Below are 21433 nucleotides of genomic sequence, written 5' to 3' on the forward strand. Positions count from 1 at the left end.
AGCCATTCTTTGAAATTCACATTTCTCTGAATTTTATGGTGTAGTTCTCATTTGTACCTAAATATTTTTACTGAAAGTTTTCAGCATAGCATACAATAAAAGGCAGTCATCTAAAGAAAAAGAAAAAAAGAAAAACCCAAATAATAATAATAAAAAGGAAAGTAGAGAGGCAGAAGAACAAACACAAAGAAAAATAATGAATATAAAAGACCTCTTTTTTTTCTTCATAGAATTGATTTTTTTCATACACAGAAAAGTAGACCTTCTCACCAGGGAGCTTATCTTTCTTCCCCCAGTTCAACTTCTCCCCCAAACCTATGTTATTTGTCTCCCTGCCCGCTATGGTGAAATTATGTAACTTATGTAATTAAGGAAAGCACATTGCCATTGCATTACAGTCAAACCTCGGTTTACGCCTACCTCGGTGAGTGACCGCCGCGGACCCGGAAGTGTTTACATCCAGGTTCCGCAGCGTCGGAAGCGCTCTATCGGTACTTTGCGCACGCGCAGAAGCGTGCCTTCAGTGAGCGACCGTTTCGGCGAGCGACCACCTCCGCGGAACAGATTGCGGTCGCAAACTGAGGTACCACTGTATTCCACCACATTCATTTCATTGCAAAGGAAACTCAGTGTAATGGGGGTGCGTAATAAATTCTGTATTGTTACATGCCACCCCAATCTCCCATGGTTCATGCTTCCTTCTGGAATGAGGCACAGTGGAGGCTTGTTGGATCTGAGAGGAGGTCAGAAAAGTGAGTGATATGTTAAGAGGCAAATAAAGAAACATTAGTTTAAGAGAGAGAAAACTACTGACACTGGCTTCTTGGAGGGAAATGCACAACGTGGACAGTTTGGATTTATGAAAGAACACATGTAAAATATACACAGACTGGAAATGGACCGATCTGTTCGTCACTTGGGTATTATCTATATTTTGTAATATCATTTTGTACACTGCAGGAAAACTGTGCCACTGAAGTAAAAAAAGTGGAGCTCAGTACTTTGATGCAGCTGTCTTCATGATCAAGGAGTCAACTCCCTCCCCCCAACTTCATATTCCTTGCAAGCAACGCTTTAAGCATTCTGTTTGCCTGAAACCTAATGTTTTTCTCATGTCTTTTTATACCCAGTAATTTTATTACAGGAATTTTTTTCTAAGGGGAAACTGAACAAAACCATTCAAATGCACTCAGAGGAGTCATGAGCTACAGTGAATTTGGGTAGATGGATGAGTGCTTTATCTTCGTTCCACTATTTATTTAGTTAGTGGAGATCAGAATGATGTCTTTTCACAGAAATATATGGTATTTGAGTTTCCTGCATTTTCCACTGTAAAGCACCAATTACGGCTGCCCTGATTAAGTGCACACTCAGAAGGGAATTTATCCATGCCTACCACTTATTAGGAAGACAAGGAGAAATAATTATGTCCTTAAGTTTCAGAGCTTGCATGATGACAAATTCATTGCATTACTGCTCATTATGCTATAGTAGAAAGCTTGCTTATTTTTAACTCCTCTGCCCACTTATCATTTGTTAAAGTTCCCTAAATACACTATGTTAGAATATTTTTTTCATAATTTTAGGGGGAGGGAAACAAATACCTGTCCTGCATGGTAGATTTGAGGCAGTGGTTTTCAAACTTTCTACATCCAGGAACACTTTCTCAACCCATCTGTTGAGAAACATGTATGTCTACTATGGATCCCTCCAGAGGATTCTGGGATATGCTCTGAAGCATACAGAGAGAGTTCATAGTTTGGGAAGGGTTGTAGCTTGATGGGAGAGCACCTACAGTGGTACCTCTACTTACGAATTTAATGCGTTCCGAATGCACATTTGTAAGTCAAAAAAAATTGGAAGTTGAATCCCATAGGAATGCATTGGGAGAAAAAAATTGTAAGTCGAAGCAACCCTATCTAAAAATTCATAAGTAGAAAAAAATCCTATCTAAACCACATCCAAGATGGCGGACGGAGCTCCATTCGTAAGTAGAAACATTTGTAAGTAGAGTTATTCGTAAGTAGAGGTACCACTGTACTTTACACATAAAAGGTTCAACACATCACATCTCCAGGTAGAGTGGGAAATTCCTGTCTGAAGCTTCCAGTCACTATGGAATACTTTTCTAGATGGTCTCACTTGGTAGGAAGCAGCTGTTCCATACATGACACAGGCCTGGCCTGTTGTACCAGACCACCAACCCACATGGACTGCAAGCCCACACTGGAACTTGCCGAACCCTCCTTTCTCGATCTGGATTACAGAGGAAAAGATGTAGTGGCAGGCAAACTGTCTTCCAGAATTTTTGTCCATTATGATTGATTCTCTCGTTGAGAATCCTTGACAACCTTCTGAGGAAATCCTGTACTGACTTCCTGACAGTACAAGCTGCACAAGACAGTGGAACAGGCTGCCTTGGTAGGTGGCAAGGTCTCCTTCATTAGAGGTTCTTGAGCAGAGGCAGGATGTTCACCCACCAGGGATGCTGTAAGCAGCGAATTTGCTACATTGTGAAGTGGTGCATGGAAACTGAGTACAACCACCTAGCACTCTAGTGCAGGAATGGCTCCCGTGGAAGCCTCCAGATGTTGTTGGATTACAACTCCCATCATCCTTGATGATTGGCCATGCTGCTTGGGGCTGATGGGAGCTGTAGTCCATATCATCATCTTCGGGGTCACAGGATCCCTTTCCATGCTCTACTACTGTATAGGTCAGGGTTTCCCAAACTTGGGTCTCTTGCTGCTTTTGGACTACAATTCCCATCATCCCTGACCAGTGGCCAGGCAGCTCGAAATGATGGGAGTTGTAGTCCAACAGCAGCTGGAGATCCAAATTCGGGAAACCCTGGTACAGGTGCTTATTACAACTATTCAAACATGTATACTGACTTTTACTTAACAACATATCTATATTTACTTCTAAAAACAAGCAGCAGGCATCTGGTTCTGACAAATAAATAAATAAATCTGGCAACAGAATTCTGGCAAAACAAACTCTAAAGAGCCAGCTAGATCCATTATTGTATTGGTCAATCAGCAGTCCTAGTAGAATATCTGACATACTTGTCTTCAGAATCTTACCATTCTAAGGCAAATGTTCTTACCAGGAGGGAGAGTGGGAGGGGAAAGGAAACGGGGAGCTCCGTGCCAAATTACTGGAGTTATGCTCTTTGGGTGAGGGATGGGATAAGACAATGAAACCAGGAGAGCTTGTGCGACCTTGCTGCTGCCTCACCCCGTCCCATTCCCATGAATGCATTCCCATGAATGCAGTGGCTCCACCAGGAAGACATCGCTGCCTCTGCCCCGCAAGCTGTACATAGGAGTTAAAGTGCCTTGCACCCTAATATGTGATCATGTTCTTAACAAAGATGGGGGGGGATAGCCTAGGCTGAAAGGGACCTGTAAAAGGTTCAATCAGTAAAATTAGTGTCTTGGTACATAATCAGTGTAGTAGGTTTGACTATTAGATAAAGGTAAAGGGACCCCTGACCAATAGGTCCAGTCGTGACCGACTCTGGGGTTGCGTGCTCATCTCGCATTATTGGCCGAGGGAGCTGGCGTATAGCTTCCAGGTCATGTGGCCAGCATGACAAAGCCACTTCTGGCAAACCAGAGCAGCACATGGAAACGCCATTTACCTTCCCACTATAGCGGTTCCTATTTATCTACTTTTGATGTGCTTTCGAACTGCTAGGTTGGCAGGAGCTGGGACCGAGCAACGGGAGCTCACCCCGTCACAGGGATTCGAACTGCCGACCTTCTGATCAGCAAGCCCTAGGCTCTGTGGTTTAGCCCACAGCACCACCTGGGTCCCTTAGTCCCTTTGACTATTTAATAGTCCCTTTGACTATTAAAAGCGCTTAAATTCAGGCGAAAACCAAGATGGCAAAGTCATTCAAGGTTAACATTTTATTGAAAATTATTTCTGCAGAAATTATACCAACCACACACATGATTCTTTGCTGCTCTATTCAAATTGTTGCCACTACTGTTTGGACCAATTCATCAAAGGAAAATCTCCACTTTATTTAAGCCACCTCCATACCGTCGAAATCAGATTCTGCTATAGGAGCTTCTAGATGTTGGGTGGATAACCTATGGGCCTCTAGATGTTATTGGACCTCAACTCCCAACAGCCCCAGACAGGATGGTCAGTGGCTAGAATTAATAGGGTCTGTGGTCCAGCAACACCTGAGGGGTCTGTTTTGATCCTTTCAAAACAATGTGATTGGCCACATTTGAAATGAGGAGAGAATAAGAATTTCATAGGTGTGGGTCATGCCAGAACCATCACAGAGATGAAAGTTGTCTCGCACAATAGTAAGCCCAGAATAGCGAGCTGGGCCATCAATTTGTTTCATGACTAATATCCTTTGAGTTGCAAGGGGAATTTAAGTGTTACAATAATTGGAGTGCAAAAGAAGGGAGCACACTTGATCAAATAATAATATGACAACCTAATAAAGCAGAGACAATGAGAATGAAAAGCGAGTGATGGAAATAATGGGAAACAGCAACTGCGAATATTAGAAAAGCGGGGCAGGAGGAATGCTTTTATATGAAAGACAAGGTACAAAATCCAGACAATGGCATTTCAACAAGGGGCTGTAGATATCCAATGGATCTTTGAGATATTGCTACTATAACGTCTGAGGGAAAATAGTCCTATCAAATCAAGCATGTGACATGACCAAAGATTAAATAAGCAGCAGAAAAAGAGTCCCTTATGTCTGTCCCCTGCTTACTCTCAATACTTTTTCATCTGGCGCCCTGGCTCCATAGTGCGAAGATCCCTCCGGCGCCCCACCCAGCCCCATTTTGCAGCGCGGCTGTCTGGTGTGCGCAGCGCGGCTGCCACGGGCACAGCAGCGCGGCACCCCCCCTGGCATCCCGGCGCCCTGGCGCATTGTGCCACCCAGCCTTGCCTTAGAGCCGGCCCTGCAGCTATTGAGAGAATGGAAGAAGTCAATGGAAGTCCATTTGCTGCAGGTCCATGAGCTCATTCTGACCTTTGGCCCACCTGACCTTTTCCCAGTGACTGCTGATTACTTGTGTATAGACCTCCTCCATAACATGAAACCGAACCTTTATTGTCATGGGCCCAATCCTGTGAAATGCTCTTTCAACAGATTTTCAGCATTTGACTGAAAATCAAATCTATGCTACCAAACTTATGCAGACAATTACGAAAATGTATTTCTGTGAGAGGTAGTTGATGATCTCAGATTTTATTTTTTGTGTGCAGTTTTTATAATATGGTTTGTTCTGTGGTTCTTGTAAACTGCTTTTGTGTGTGTGTGTGTTAGGAGACAGCAGGATGCAGGTTTTTTTTTAATAAATAAATAAGGGCCATAGCTGCCAAAGGCTCAACCACCCTGATGACATGGGAGGAAAATGTCATCTGCTGCTTACATGCTCCCTCTCCCATCAGTGGACTGGGCACAATAGTGAACATCAACCAAAGGCTCCATATATTTTATCAAAGATGTAGCTTACATTACAGGAGCTTTGCCTTAGGGTTACAAAAACCTTGGACAATAGTGTGATAGGTACAAACAAACAAAGAAAAAGCCATTGCCATTTTATGCAGCAGAAACACTCCTGGCTATGAAGGAACAGTGATGGATTTAAGAGAACCAGAAGACTGATTGGGAGAATTGGGCAATGCATTTCAATAGATGTCTCGGACAGAGTCTTAACTTCATTAAAGCCAGTGACAAAATACCCATCAAAATCGATAGACTCCAAAACACAAGCAACGTCTTGAAAGACTCTCAGGTAGATTCCTTCCCACCTCTTCATCTCGTTTTTTCAACAAATGCCAGTACTGCCACATAGTGAGGTTAAAGTGCCACACTGCGAGTGATAAAGATGATGGATTTTCAATGTTCCATCACCTTAGTCCTCCGCCTCTGAAAACTGTTTGCCTCTTCTGCTTTGCGGACTCACCTGCAAATCTCGCTCACGCTTGCACGCACATAAGAATGTACAATGGTCTAATTGCAATATAGGAACGCATGAAGCAGCCTCATGCTGAGTCAGCCTCATACTAGCTCAATATTGTCTACACTGACTGGCAGAAGCTCTCCAAAGTTTCAGACTGGGGGCATTCCTAGCCATACCTAGGGATGCCAGGGATTGAAACTGGAACCATCTGCATACAAAGCACTTCAGGTACAGTTTGCATAAAACTGGATATGTTACTGAAAATAATGTACCCTCAACAAATGCAACATAGTAAGAGAAATTGCATGGAAAAATACATATAACGGAGGAGATGTGCCTAAAATGTAAGTGAATGTTTGTGAGGAATTCTTTTTTTAAAAAAAAACTGAACGAGAAGTGTGGAGAAGACTGGAAAATTGAGAAACTGAGAGAAACCAAAATTGGATGATGGGCTTGAGGGCATCCTGAGCAAGTTTGCAGATGACACCAAATTGGGAGGGGTGGCTAATACACCAGAGGACAGGATCACACTTCAAAATGACCTTAACAGATTAGACAACTGGGCCAAAGCAAACAATATGATTTTTAACAAGGAGAAATGTAAAGTACTACACTTGGGCAAAATAAAAATAAAAAAAATGAAAGCACAAATACAGGATGGCTTGAGAGCAGTACATGTGAAAAGGATCTAGGAGTCTTGGTAGACCACAAACTTGACATGAGTCAACAGTGTGATGCAGCAGCTGAAAAAGCCAATGCGATTCTGGGCTGCATCAATAGGAGTATAGCATCTCAATCAAGGGAAGTAATAGTACCACTGTATTCTGCTCTGGTCAGACCTCACCTGGAGTACTGTGTCCAGTTCTGGGCACCACAGTTCAAGAAGGATACCGGTACTGACAAGCTGGAACGTGTCCAGAAGAGGGCAACCAAAATGGTCAAAGGCCTGGAAACAATGCCTTATGAGGAACGGCTTATGGAGCTGGGTATGTTTAGCCTGGAGAAGAGAAGGTTAAGGGGTGATATGATAGCCATGTTCCAATATATAAAAGGATGTCATGTAGAGGAGGGTGAAAGGTTGTTTTCTGCTGCTCTAGAGAAGCGGACACAGAGCAATGGATTCAAACTACAAGAAAGAAGATTCCACCTAAACATTAGGAAGAACTTCCTGACAGTAAGAGCTGTTCGGCAGTGGAATTTGCTACCAAGGAGTGTGGTGGAGTCTCCTTCTTTGGAGGTCTTTAAGCAGAGGCTTGACAGGCATATGTCAGGAATGCTTTGATGGTGTTTCCTGCTTGGCAGGGGGTTGGACTGGATGGCCCTTGTGGTCTCTTTCAACTCTATGATTCTATGATCCCTATCCTAAGTACACATTGGCTCTAGCCAGCTGCATGAGTGAGAAACCCTCCAACGCCTGCACGTTTCTGGAAATACTAGAAACAATTTCAAATGGCCACAAAAAGGGTTAATGATGGAGGCGAGTAAAAGCAAGTTACCAGACATGAATCCTTCTGGAGACGTGGAAGAAAACTGGAAAAGATTCAAGCAACGCTTCACCCTGTATGTTCTTGCAATATGTGTCAGTGGAAAAGACAGCTGCTCTCGTAGCATCTACAAGAGACAGCTTGTGAGGGAGATTAGGGGGGTGGGGAGGGCTAGGTTTCGACTCCAGACCCACTGCTAAGTATGGGAAGGGATCCTTTTGCAATATGCTGTAGAATTACGGATGAATTTAACAAACAAACCATGATCCTTCATACTTTAGACTCCAAGGATTTGCTAATTCAGAAGGTGGAGGGATGACCTTTGGAAATTGTGTCAACTGCATCAGGGCCCCTGCAGTCCTAGCAACTTAATGACTCCTGGGTATTTGGTTGTGTGTGTGTGTGTGTGTGTGTGTGTTGCAGTGCAGAACATGCAGAGCCACTCCCCTTCTCTCTCGTATTCATTATATCCTCATCAATCACCTTCATTTTCTGACTGTAACCTTTTTAAAAATTGAAAGCCTGTTGAACAGATGAGTGCAGAGTGCCTTAATAACTGCATAATTGTTCAGATAATTATTAAAATAATAAATCCTTCAGATCCGATTTAAATAATTCATACAAGGCTTTTAATGCACTGAGCTTATTGCCCTGCTGTAAGCATTGTTCTGCTCATGAGCTTGGGATTGCATTTTTGTGTGTGCACGCGAAATAAACTTCACATTGTCGTTCTCGAACAAAGAGCATCTGTGTCAGTCGACTGATTTCTCTATCAATAAAAATAGCACAATCCAAATAGGGAATATGGGGCATTTGTGGACATATCAGCGCCACAGGCTTGAAGAAGTTTACTAGGGAACCCAAGAAACTCTAGTTCAGAAAGAAAAACTAGATATCTCTAATAGAATTATTGGCACTTTCACCCAAACTAAAATTCCCAGGACTCTTGGGGTGGGGGGGACAGAAAGACAAGACAGCCAATACAGTGGCACCTCGACTTACGAATGACTCGACAACCGAATTTTTCGACTTATGAATGGGGGTAATGGCTGCGCACTTACGAATGTCTCGACATCCGGGGGGGGGGGACTGCGGCGGTTTTAGATAGGGATTTTTTGACTTACGAATTTTTAGATGGGGTTGCTTCGACTTACGAATTTTTCCATTTTCAATGCATTCCTATGGGAAATCGCGTTTCCAATGGCGTCTTTCGACACATGAATTTTTCGACTTACGAAGGTGCCTTCGGAATGGATTAAATTCATAAGTCGAGGCACCACTGTATATGTTTAGATATGCTCCATGGATTCTCCCTATTCAATTGCCACCTTTTTTTTGTAGGGGGCAAACTTATTTATCCAGTTTGATGACTTTTGTCCAAGGTTAGATGCCAAATTGGAAAGAGTGTTTTAGGAGATTAGCTATTGAAGGGCAGAACGAAGGGGTGAGCTATAAACAGGCATTTGTATTCAGTTCAGGCCAGGCTCATCTTCTTTCCCTTGCTAGCGTTTTTGCTTTTAAATTGGTTAGTAGCTCTCTTCCTTTTGACAAAGGGATGGGGGTCTGGGGGCCCTTTCCCCCCCTTGCTTCTGCAGGCCCAGTGCAACTGGCTTATGGAGCAGATTGCAGAAGTGGGGTGGAGTCACTACACTAGCTTCCTGGAAGGTGGATCGCTGTTGCTTGCTTAGACTGAGAAGGGGGTCAGATGGTGAGAAGGTTGGCATAGTGCAAAAGCAACAGCATGGGGGTTTGTACCACAGTGACCTCCTCGTCTGCGGGCATAGGGTGGGTTGCTGGCACCCGGGCAGTTTTTGCGCCCCCCCCATGGACTGGACAGTGGACAGTCCCTTCGTTGGCCAGCATAAAGGGGAGTCTCTCCTTGCAAGCTAGCCCCAACCTGGGAGCAGATATAAGGCCGAGAAACGCAAAACCACAAGTGCTGCTGTGTCTCCTCGCCCTCCTGTCCTGGCAGCAAGGCGCTCTGGGCAATGCACATGGCTCTAGCAATGCTTTCTTGCTTTCCTCTTTCTCCCTCGGTGGGCGGCGGCCTCTCACCCGCCTTCCCTCTCAACCAGCCCAGACATGAGGGCGTCCCTTCACCAACCACAAGGAGAGGTGGGTGCTGCCACTGCTCCAGCCCCGAAGGCCCAGCCCAGGCATGACTTGCCTTCCCACAGCTCCAGCCTTGATGAGGGAACTTGTTGTGGGGGTGCCTGGTTGGACCCCTCAGAAATTTGTGCTCGGCGCCACAGCCCCCCTGGCCCCTGTATGCTACATCCCCACCACTTCATCCTTCCCAGAACTGAACGGCAACAGAAGCTGGATTAGCAGCTCTGCCCCATCTAATGAGCCACTTCGGGCAGCATTTTCTTTCTGGAAGCAAAGTCGCTTCATCTGCTCCTCTTTGGCCAATGGATGGGATCAGATTGATCTGTTCTTGGCCACGATGCTCTTCCAGGGAGACAGGAAAACCCATTCTTCCAGTGGCCCCTGGTCCCTGGCTGATGGTAGAGACCAGAGTGTGGAATATGTACCATGATGAAGCTTTTTTAAACCTCTTAATGCAACTCAGTTCCTACACAGACAGATAGACAAACTTTCTGGTTTGCAAAATTCCCCTAAGTTGTCTCTGCAGCTGAATGAGCAATTTCTACCAACTCATTATATTTAATCTGTTTTTTTTCTGCTTGGGGAGTATTATCTATGCACTAATTACAATTTCCTACAATGCAATCATTATTTGGATTGAAGCCCTTCAAAATAACAACAAGCAGGAAACAGAACTTTTCTAGAGATGTCAATCCTTCATCTGATTGAATTCCGGGAAAGTCACAAAAAGACCTCCAAGGCAGTGCTATGTATGCATTCAGTAATAAATCCCAGTGATTTCAATGTTGCTTCCTACGAAGCATGCATAGGATTGCAACCTTACAGTGCCATAGCTGCCAAGTACCCCGTTTTCCCCGGGAAACCCCCATTTTTACTTACCTTTTCCCGGTGGTCCCCCATATCACTTCGTCTCCCGTTTTTCTCCGTTATTTTCTCCTGCCGGCGGCCATTTTTTTCTTTCCAATTTGCCCTTCTATGGGCACCAAAAATGGCCGCCGACGGCTTCAAAAGTCGCATCTACGCATGTCCGGAAGTGCATAGACGCGACTTCCGGTGTCGGTGGTGGCCATTTTTGGTGCCCATAGATGGGCGGAGCGACACCGGAAGTTGCGTCAACGCACTTCCTGACATGCGTACAAGCAACTTTCGAAGCCAGCAGCGGCCATTTTTGGTGCCCATAGAAGGGCAAAGCGACACCGGAAGTTACGTCGACGCAACTTCCGGTGTCACACGGCTGCCGGTCCCGGATTCTGCAGTCCGGGACTTGGAAGGTAAGTACAGTGCAAATGTAGTGATGTCTACTCAGATGTAAATCCCACTGAGCGCAATGGGGCTTGCTCCCAGATAAGTGTGCATAGAGATTGCAGTTTTAATGCCTTAGCAAAAACCACAATTAACACTAAACTCAGCCTTCCTTGTTTTCTAAACTGGCAAAATGGTGGCCAGACTCAAAGTGAAGATGTGAACAGAATCACCAGTAGGCGAAATAGCATCTGGCCAGCTGCTTGCAGTGCTTACACTTGTTACAAATCTTATCAAGTAATAGTTCACCACAGTGCGGTGCTTGTCTGTAAGGTTTTCTGAGGAGTTGAAGAGAGATTAATCACATGCTTGCATTTATTCAAACATTTATCTGCATCTAGATTGGTAAAGTTCTTCCCACTTGACTTGACCAGAGAACCAAACTACCTCAGCAACAGCTCTCTCACTTTACCATAGATTAGCCATCAGTATCACTATGCCACATGATGTATTTTGCCATACTTGAAAAGTAGATTTCAATAAAGGATGTAGCAGAATGTGCCATTAAATTGTTGTCTGTATTCACCCAGCCAGTGGTAATCGTCTAACACTGACATTTGCACTGTAGTACTTTATCCAATAATCATAATGTTCAAAATCAGGATAAAGCTTTTTTCCTGTCATATAAGACAGGCATGTGGATGTGACACCACAGACTGTCCTAACCACAGTTTAGCAACCCCAAACTATGGCTTCAATTCCAAACAGAGGTGCCAAATTAGGGGGGGCTGGGGGCCAAGGGCCTCAACAAAATTTTCAAGAAGGGGATCTGGCCCCCTCAAAATTCCACGGCAGCCATGTGCATACGCCGTGCAACATACTTACTCACACCCAGCACGTGGCATGCTCACATCACGGGGTGGGGGCCAAGTCAGCACGCTTGGTTCCAAAAGTGCAACAGGAAAACTGTGCTTTAAGGCCCTTTTCTGAGTTTCGTGCTTTCTAGCATAGAAATACAAATCCTGTTTGAGCTGAGGTTAACACCCAGGACCTGGGAGAAAAAGACAACCAAATAAGCGGCATGTTAAGTCAACACGATTTAGCACAAGCAACATTATGAGTCAATTTGGAACCCCCAGTGGGGAGGACAGAGAGCAGAAAGCAAGATTGTTTTGAGAGTTCTCAACAAAAAGTAATACTTGCAATTGATTACCCATTTTCAAATCAAGCTGAGGAGAGTTTTCCCATCAGTAATTTGGATTTGTTTTGATAAACATATTCCTTGCCTACGAGGCATCCTTTGACATGGGAAACATTGTTCCTTCATTTTGAAAGTGGCATGCTATAATCTGATAATGACACACTATTATCTGGCTCATTTTGCATTGTGTGTGTGTGCATTTCTGCACACTACTGCATTTCTTTCCCATCTTTCCTCCATGGAACTAGAGCCAACAAAATCAGACCCACCCTCCGCATATTATACCCTCAACAGCTCTGTAAAGAAGATTATGATGAGAGATAGGAACTGACCTGAGACCACTAGTGAGCCTTCTGGCTAGGTAGGGATTTGAACCCCAGCTTGCCCAGTCTAAACTTGCCCAGTTAGGCTGTGAGATGGTGAGATAGGTAACCCCAGAAAGTTCCATATCTGAGCAAGAATTCACATTTGGTTCTTTTTGGTCCAAGTCACTGTTGAGTAAAGAAATGGAACCGATAACTATAACTCTCTCGATTGAGACTACAGTGGTACGTCGGGTTAAGAACTTAATTCGTTCTGGAGGTTCGTTCTTAACCTGAAACTGTTCTTAACCTGAGGTACCACTTTAACTAATGGGGCCCCCCGCTGCTGCCGCCGCCACACGATTTAGGTTCTCATCCTGGAGCAAAGTTCTTAACTCGAGGTACTATTTCTGGGTTAGCGGAGTCTGTAACTTGAAGCGTCTGTAACCTGAAGCTTCTGTAACCCGAGGTACCACTATATATCATTCGGAAACCTGGAAATTTTGAACAGTGCCAGATTAAACCCTGTGGAGGCCCCTTGGCAGTCAAAATCTTGGGGGAGGGGGGCTTGCAAATTATCTCCTAAAACATTTTTTTGTAAAAAAAAATTCAAGATCAAATCAATATTATTTTGATCCATTGTCGCGGAACCCTTAAAAGGCGTGGTGCCCATAGGCCGGTGCCTAATCTGCCTATCTGGTAATCCGGCACTGATTTTGAGGTTTCATAATATTTCTGGATTCCCACCTTCTGGGGGGTGGCTAACTCTCAGGTAGGAACCTCTGACAAGGTCCAGTTCAGCTTTGGCTTGTTCCAGTTTATATGCCAGGGGAAAGTATATCTGTCTGCCCAGCAGGAACCCTGAACAGGAGTAGTCCTGTTAGGTGTGATGGTAACACACTGCAATATTTAGTTGCTAGTCCCTCTTATAAGTGCCTGAAGAACATCTTACACTGAAACAATAAATGTATCATAGTTATAAAGTTTAAAAGTATAGCAAGTACCAGAAAAACTCAATTACAGTTGGCAATCTTGCTTTGGATGCCTTTTATTAAGTGGTTTCTATAATTTAACAGTAAGAATTGATTTGTAACCACTAATCATTTTGCTTCCAAATTGTCAACTGCATCTCATCTCTTGCAGAATCTAATTATTAATCGTATACAAAGGGAGATGACAAACATGCTGCTATAATCACGTTGATTATATCATGGCAAAATTGAAACATTTTCACTTGATCTATTAATCAATATGGTTAGCAGTGTTCCTCAGAGCTCATTAAATGTTCATTGCAGCTCAGGAAAAAAAGATTAACTATAAATATTTCAGCAAAATAGAATTTTTTACATGAGAACAAGAGGGCATTGTTAATCTCTTATTTATTATAGTTAACACTCTATAAACTCTTCCTTGGTGACAAATGGAAATGGAGCCCTTCTTGGGCTTGATATTTTGGGATGAGAATTAACGAACAGGAACAATGGGGAGAAACAATAGCTTTGAAAACAGCTGTGCTCCACATCTGCACAAGAAAGCTTTTGGGAAATAAAGAAAAATATTCAGAGGTGTTTGTTGTTGTTTTTCCTCAATGCTTAGCAGTGAAAATTCTCTCTGCCTACTTCAAAATCTATATTGTTGATGGTTTACTAGTTTACTAGCAGTACATGTGAAAAGGATCTAGGGGTCTTGGTGGACCACAAGCTTAGCATGTTGTTGTTTAGTCGTTTAGTCGTGTCCGACTCTTCGTGACCCCATGGACCATAGCACGCCAGGCACTCCTGTCTTGCACTGCCTCCCGCAGTTTGGTCAAACTCATGTTCGTAGCTTCGAGAACACTGTCCAACCATCTTGTCCTCTGTCGTCCCCTTCTCCTAGTGCCCTCAATCTTTCCCAACATCAGGGTCTTTTCCAAGGATTCTTCTCTTCTCATGAGGTGGCCAAAGTATTGGAGCCTCAGCTTCACGATCTGTCCTTCCAGGGAGCACTCAGGGCTGATTTCCTTAAGAATGGATAGGTTTGATTTTCTAGCAGTCCATGGGACTCTCAAGAGTCTCCTCCAGCACCATAATTCAAAAGCATCAATTCTTCGACGATCAGCCTTCTTTATGGTCCAGCTCTCACTTCCATACATCACTACTGGGAAAACCATAGCTTTATCCATGGAGTTTTCTTGGCAGGGATACTGGAGTGGCTTGCCAGTTCCTTCTCCAGGTGGATCACGTTTAGTCAAAACTCTCCACTATGACCTGTCCATCTTGGGTGGCCCTGCATGGCATAGCTCATAGCTTCTCTGAGTTATTCAAGCCCCTTTGCCACGACAAGGCATTGATCCATGAGTCATCAGCAAAAAAAAGGCAAATGTTATTCTAGGCTAATAATAATAATAATAATAATAATAATAATAATAATAATAATAATAATAATAATTTATTTATACCCTGCCCATCTGGCTGGGTTTCCCCAGCCACTCTGGGCAGCTTCCAACAAAACATTAAAAGCTTCCCTAAACAGGGCTGCATTCAGATGTCTCCTAAAAGTCTAATTACAGGTAGGTAGCCGTGTTGGTCTGACGTAGTCAAAACAAATTTTTTTAAAAAAATTCCTTCCAGTAGCACCTTAGAGACCAACTAAGTTTGTCATAGGTATGAGTGTTCGTGTGCATACACACTTCTTCAGATACACTGAAACAGAAGTCACCAGACCCTTATATATAGTGGGAGGGTGGGGAGGGGTATTACTCAGAAGGGTGGTGGGAATAGGTGATTGGCTGATAGGAGTGGTAAACCTGTTGGCGACTGTTAATGACTGTTAACGACTGCAATTGGTCTTGCAGGAAAAAGCAAGGGGTGAGATGGCATTCTTCAGCCTTCTAACCCCTTGCTTTTCTTCAGCCATCTCACCCCTTGCTATGGGAAATGCTTGGTGTGTTAATGCTGTGAGCCCCTCCATTGTAGGTTCAGGTTGTCTACATGTGTAAATAAATCATATATCATAAAGACACCAGTCTCCACTGTTCATCATTCAGAGGAAACCAAACCCTGGGAAAAAGCCTGGAACCTCCGAAAACTCACACAGCTCAGAGAGTGGGGTGGGGTGCAACAACACAATCCATGCGGTCTGAAGGGGGCTTCAGCTGAACACACTTGGAAGCCTCCCCAACAACTGGTAAATCAATATTATCAGGGTTTCCAATCAGACAGATGTTTCTCTAAGCACTCCGATGAATTCACTTCAAATTCCTCTTCAGAGCTTCAGTTAGAAGTAAAGTCAGTGAGGCTAGAAATGTGGGGCTGTTGATTTAAAAATACTGAACAGAGGTGCTTATTCTTAAAGATGAGGACTGGGCTACATACACACTATATAGTTTTAAAGTGCATTCAAACCACATTCCTTCCCTCAGAGAATTTTGAGCACTGTAGCTTTATCCCTCACAGAGTTAAAAAAAATTTCCCTAACAAACTACACTGCCCAGAATTCTCTGAGGGAGCAAATGTGCTTTGAATGTGCTTCACAGGTATAGTGTGTAGGCAGCCTAATTCTCATTCTTAAGAATACGTAATCGTATTCTAGGGTTGCCACACATCTGGAATTTCCAGGACATTGCTGGGATTTGGCCGTCGAAAACAATGTCCGGGCAGAAATCGCTTAAATGTCTGGGGAAACCCAGATGTATGGCAACCCGTGTCAGAAGTGTGTCCAGATTTTCACTTTTTGAAATATGGCAACCCTATCTTATTCAGCTTTTCAGGAATCCAGACCAGAACCATCATTTAAAGCAGGACGTGGGGTGTTAAGATTTACAGAATGGACCCAGAACTTTCTGCTTTCTAGAGGTTCCTGAGCCAGCACCACAAATGAATACAGACCTGTTGGGCAGAAAGGGGTAACGTTATTTTGTTCCCTTCCTCATTTGGAACATGAAGGTTCCACCTAGTTTCAATGACTTGTGGGCATCTATAAACCTGTCCTCCATGGCTTTATGTAGCCAATGGATGGGAAAGCTGTGGCCCTCTAGATGGGGCTGGACTTCAAATCCTCTCTGACCATTGGCCACACTGGATGGGGCTGATGGGAGTTGGGGTCCAATAACATCTGGAGGGGCCACAGCTTCCCCACCCCTGAACTAACACCTTTTATAAGGAAGAGGAAGAAGAAGAAGAAGAAGAAGAAGAAGAAGAAGAAGAAGAAGAAGAAGAAGAAGAAGAAGAAGAAGAAGAAGAAGAAGAAGAAGAAGAAGAAGAACTCGAGCTAGTGGACATCACAACATTTCATGGTAGTGGATTCCATTCATTAATGATGTCTTGACAAATGAAATAAATGTTTCTTCAGACAAGGTTCTGCACCATTTTGCATTCTTATCCCAGAATGTGTGTTGCAAGAGAAACCTGGGTAATTGAAAAGTGCAGTGAATTTGACTCACGCTGCCTGGAGCCCTGGCAACAACTATTTAACCCAAGTGTTTGAAAAAGATTGGATTTTAAAAAAAAATCAAAACAAAACAAACAAAAGTACACACGGAAAGAAAGAGAAAATGCTTGTTCTCCTTGAAGATTCAGGACAAGTGCTTGCAGGTCTCTTAAGTAAAGCCAGCAATCCATCTGTGAATATTGGCTCTAATAAGCCCGTGGTACAAACTCGGAACGATTGGGTGCAGAGAGAAATGGAACTCATTTTAATAGTTACTTTTCGATAACAAAGGAGGAGAACGGGGCCAACAAGGATTTCACCATGGGGATGACTTAAGCAGCGCAGTGTGGGATATGCAAATAACAGTGTGTGTTAGGCATCACCTTAATTTCAGGGTCCCGCTACCTGCCACAGTCGCCTGCAGCATGGCTTTATCTAAATGCACAGAACAGCTGAGCTTGGAATGGAGGGTGAGAGCAAAGAATACCATGAGGGACAGCTGCAGTAATGTGTTTACAGGTTCTGTAAAGCAGTATCTCGCCCATGCAGCTGTTTAAAATCCTGATATCCTTTGCTGAGCACAGTACCTTCGGGAGCACATCAGCCTGTGATGTCTACCGCAGCCAGTTCATTTTGCATTATTAGATTTCTCGGCTAAAGAAACTAGACACTTGGAATGCAGCTAATTCTCTAATCCTTTGCTGGCACTCCCCTACAGGACCAGTGAGAGACCAGTGGCGTGAACTTCGGAGGGTCACGTTACGCTTTAATCAGAGCTGCTTCTCATATTAACCTCTGCAGAAATGAGATGCTTATTGTGCCCCCACTCCCACAAAGAACATGGACGCATAATATGCAGCTGGTGTTTTAACAGACCCAAGAATGGCCAGGATGAATGTGGAAGGCCATAGCTCTGTGATAAAGGGCTATGTGTTTTGCATGCAGAAAAGAAAATGTTTAGGGGGTATTCTCATTTTCCTACTCATTTTGAAATACTGCCCCTCAATGAGGCCAAACTTAGATTCGCAAAATGTTTAGGGGTATGTGTACCCCTGCGTCCCTCCAGAAAAAGCCACTGGTTCCAAGTATCTCCAAAGTTTCCTGTCTGAAATCCTGGAGAGCTACTGCTGCTCAGCATAGACAATATTGAGCTAGACCAGTGTTTCCCAGACTTGGGTGTCCAGCTGTACTACAGTTCCCATCATCCCTGACCACTGGTCCTGCTAGCTAGGGATGATGGGAGTTGTAGTCCAAAAATAGCTGGAGACCCAACCTTGCTAAACCCTGAGCTTGATGGACCAATGGTTTGGCTCAGTAGAAGGCAGCTTCTAACATTCCCACAGATGGAGGCAGAGCACCAACAGCATGTCAAGATGCTGGCAGATGTATGCCAGGCTGTAATGAAATTGCAGTAATAATAATAATTTATTTGGGGTGTCCAGGTTTTTACTTTTTGAAATATGGCAACCCTAATACAGTCATACCTCGGGCTGAGTACGCTTTGGGTTGCGTACTTTCAGGTTGCGTACTCGGCGGACCCGGAAGTGTTTGCTTCCGGGTTCCGCTGTGCGCGCATGCGCAAAAGCGTTCTGTGCGCAGAAGCACTCTATCAGCACTTTGCGCATGCGCTAAAGCGCCGCTCAGGTGAAGTACTTTTCGGATTGGGCACCCCAGAATGGATTGAGTACTTAACCCAAGGTACCACTGTATATGCAAAATATTTAATCGTTGTGACTCATATTTTTTTTGTAAAATGTAATCATAGCTGCCAAGTTTTCCCTTTTCTCGCGAGGAAGCCTATTCAGCATAATGGAAAATCCCTTTAAAAAAGGGATAACTTGGCAGCTATGAAATGTAATATACCTTTCTTTCCTACTCATAAGTAAAGAGGAGTCTTCTACATCATTTCCTCAGAGTAAGCATTTTAGGCCTGCAACCAATTCCTCCTGCCCTCTCTTTCTCTCTCTCTCTCTGTGATCCATTACCACTGCAATGTCTTCTATTCTGACGCTTTCAAGGTCTCAGTAGACAATTACAGCAAAAAGGCACCCCTACACATAGCAATTTTTCTTTCACAGCATGGAGGCCATGTAGTTTGAAATAAGGAAGTTATAGTAACAGGCATTGAGGTTGCAGGTGAAGAAGGGAGGATAAAATGACAAATAATATCTGTTTCACCACACATTATATCCATCATCTTTCTTTATAGATATATAGCTGGATCTAGAAGGAAAACACTAAAATAATCCCTATCCCCCAAATGTATAAGTAATTAGCAGAGATGAATATGCAAGCTTTAAATGGACTGCTTCTCCCTCAGGCTTTCCCCCTTCTGACCCCATATTCGAGAAAGCAGCCCAAACTTGGCAGCATGGATCACATCCATCATCTTCATTGGCTCCTGTCCAGATAACCTTGCATGCAGCGCTGTGCTCTGTGCAGAGCAGATGGTTGGCACCATCAAAGATGACAGCGCCAATCACCTGTTGGAGGTGGAGGAGGGTGAGGGAGACGGAATCCTGCTTCCCCTCCCCTTCCTCTCTCAAACAGGTGCAGCAACACTGCCCAAAGTCACACCAAACCGTGTGTTCAACAAGGGTACCAGATCTAGTAAATCAAGCAAAGCTAGCCCATTTGTAGAAATAAGTTCTCCTATGCCCTGAACTTGGTACGGGAAGCTTTGTTCCTCCAGATGTTGCTGAACTACAACTCAACAGCCCCAGCAAGCATGGCCAACAACCAGGGTTGATGGGAGTTGTAGGTCTGGAGTTCCCCCCCACCTGTCCTAAATAATAAAAAAGAAACATTTCAATATATTAAGTTGCTGGGGGTTGTGTGTGTGTGTGTGTGTGTGTGTGTTCTAATAAGTGGTCTTGTCATACCTGCCAAGTTGCTGTCAGAGAAATAAGGGACCGGGCAGAAATAGCAGACCGGAAGTAGCGATGCCGCCATTTTGGAACTGAGCGGAGCATGCTCAGAAGAGACTTTTGATGCTGCTTCGCCTAGTTCCAAAATGGCCGTCACGTCAGAATAAACCGGGGGGAAACAAAAAAATCCGTTTTTTCAGCTAGGAACAGCTGGAAAAACGGGGATTTCCTGGGGATAACGGGAGACTTGGCAGCTATGGGTCTTGTAGGTGCAGATCTGAAACAAGATCATGTTGTTTATACATCTGAAAACTGTTCTGCCAATCTTTCTCAGCTGCTAATGATAGTGTTCCTGACTGATGTTTTCCTAGAACCATAGACTCATAGAATAGTAGAGATGAAAGGGATCCCAAGGGTCATCTAGTCCAAATCTCAGCTAAAGCATCCATGACAGATGGCCATCCAACCTCTGCTTAAAAACCTCCAAGGGAAGGAACGGCTCTCTGGTGCTTTATTTGTTGTTACTGTTGTTAATTGCTGCTGCTGCTACTGTGTGTATTTTTAATAGACACATGGCATCAAAAATCTAATTTAAATGAACTAAAATTAATGGTAATTCGTTAACTTGCTTTGGTATGCATAATTTAAGATGATGTGCAGTTTTCTTTTTATCATGTTCATTTGCCCTCTACTTTCATACGTATTTCAAGATGGCCATTTTAGCAAGTCATTTTGTTTGCTTGAAGGGGTATTTTAGATTCTATTCTAGACTGGCGGTATCCTCATATGCCCCGAATGCAATGAAAGTATATGTGCATACAGCTTCCCACACTTCTCCCAACCGAGCAAACGTATGAAACAAAACACAGTACCATCCATATCAATAGGAAGCACTGGGCCCTACTCATACACAAATATTTCATTCTGTTTTTCCTTCCTCTCCTTTGACAGTGCAACCTTTCCATCATTCCATCCATTTGGCCATCAAACCAACATCAAACAAGTGTATATTGTCCTTTTTGACAAGAGTGCTTCCAGGGAACTAGCCAGCCAACCCCTTCAAGTACAGTGGTACCTCGACTTACGAACGACTCTGGTAGATGAAGGGAACGCTGTAGATGTGGCCTATCTTGATTTCAGCAAGGCCTTTGACAAGGTGCCCCATGATATTCTTGTAAAGAAGCTGGTAAAATGCGGGCTAGACAATGCTACCATTCAGTGGATTTGTAACTGACCGAACCCAAAGGGTGCTCATCAATGGCTCCTCCTCATCCTGGAGAGTAGTGACTAGTGGGGTGCCACAGGGTTCTGTCTTGGGCCCAGTCTTATTCAACATCTTTATCAATGACTTGGATGATGGGCTTGAGGGCATCCTGAGCAAGTTTGCAGACGACACCAAATTGGGAGTGGTGGCTAATTCCCCAGAGGACAGGATCACACTTCAAAATGACCTTAACAGATTAGACAACTGGGCCAAAGCAAACAAGATGAATTTTAATAAAGAGAAATGTAAGGGCAGAAAAAATGAAAGGCACAAATACAGGATGGGTGACACCTGGCTTGAGAGCAGTACATGTGTAAAGGATCTAGGAGTCTTGGTAGACCACAAACTTGACATGAGTCAGCAGTGTGATGCAGCAGCTAAAAAAGCCAATGCAATTCTGGGCTGCATCAATAGGAGTATAGCATCTAGATCTAGGGAAGTAATAGTACCACTGTATTCTGCTCTGGTCAGACCTCACCTGGAGTACTGTGTCCAGTTCTGGGCACCACAGTTCAAGAAGGATACTGACAAGCTGGAACGTGTCCAGAGGAGGGCAACCAAAATGGTCAAAGGCCTGGAAACAATGCCTTATGAGGAACGGCT

At 43.9% G+C, this 21433-nt stretch overlaps 1 long non-coding RNA gene across 1 annotated transcript in view; it reads right to left on the bottom strand.

The window, feature by feature from the left end:
* The window catches only part of LOC148687503 (uncharacterized), a 53753-nt gene that overhangs the window by 18796 nt on the left and 13524 nt on the right, over window positions 1-21433 (bottom strand). The window contains exons 2-3 of the long non-coding RNA XR_015946744.1: window positions 12323-12481; window positions 11675-11840 (exon numbers count right to left, since the gene is read on the bottom strand). This is a non-coding gene — a long non-coding RNA (uncharacterized LOC148687503). The remainder of the gene's footprint in view (window positions 1-11674; window positions 11841-12322; window positions 12482-21433) is intronic.

The sequence above is a fragment of the Zootoca vivipara genome, chromosome 1 (genome assembly GCF_965207765.1).
Source record: "Zootoca vivipara chromosome 1, rZooViv2.hap1.1, whole genome shotgun sequence".
Lineage (NCBI taxonomy): Eukaryota > Metazoa > Chordata > Lepidosauria > Squamata > Lacertidae > Zootoca > Zootoca vivipara.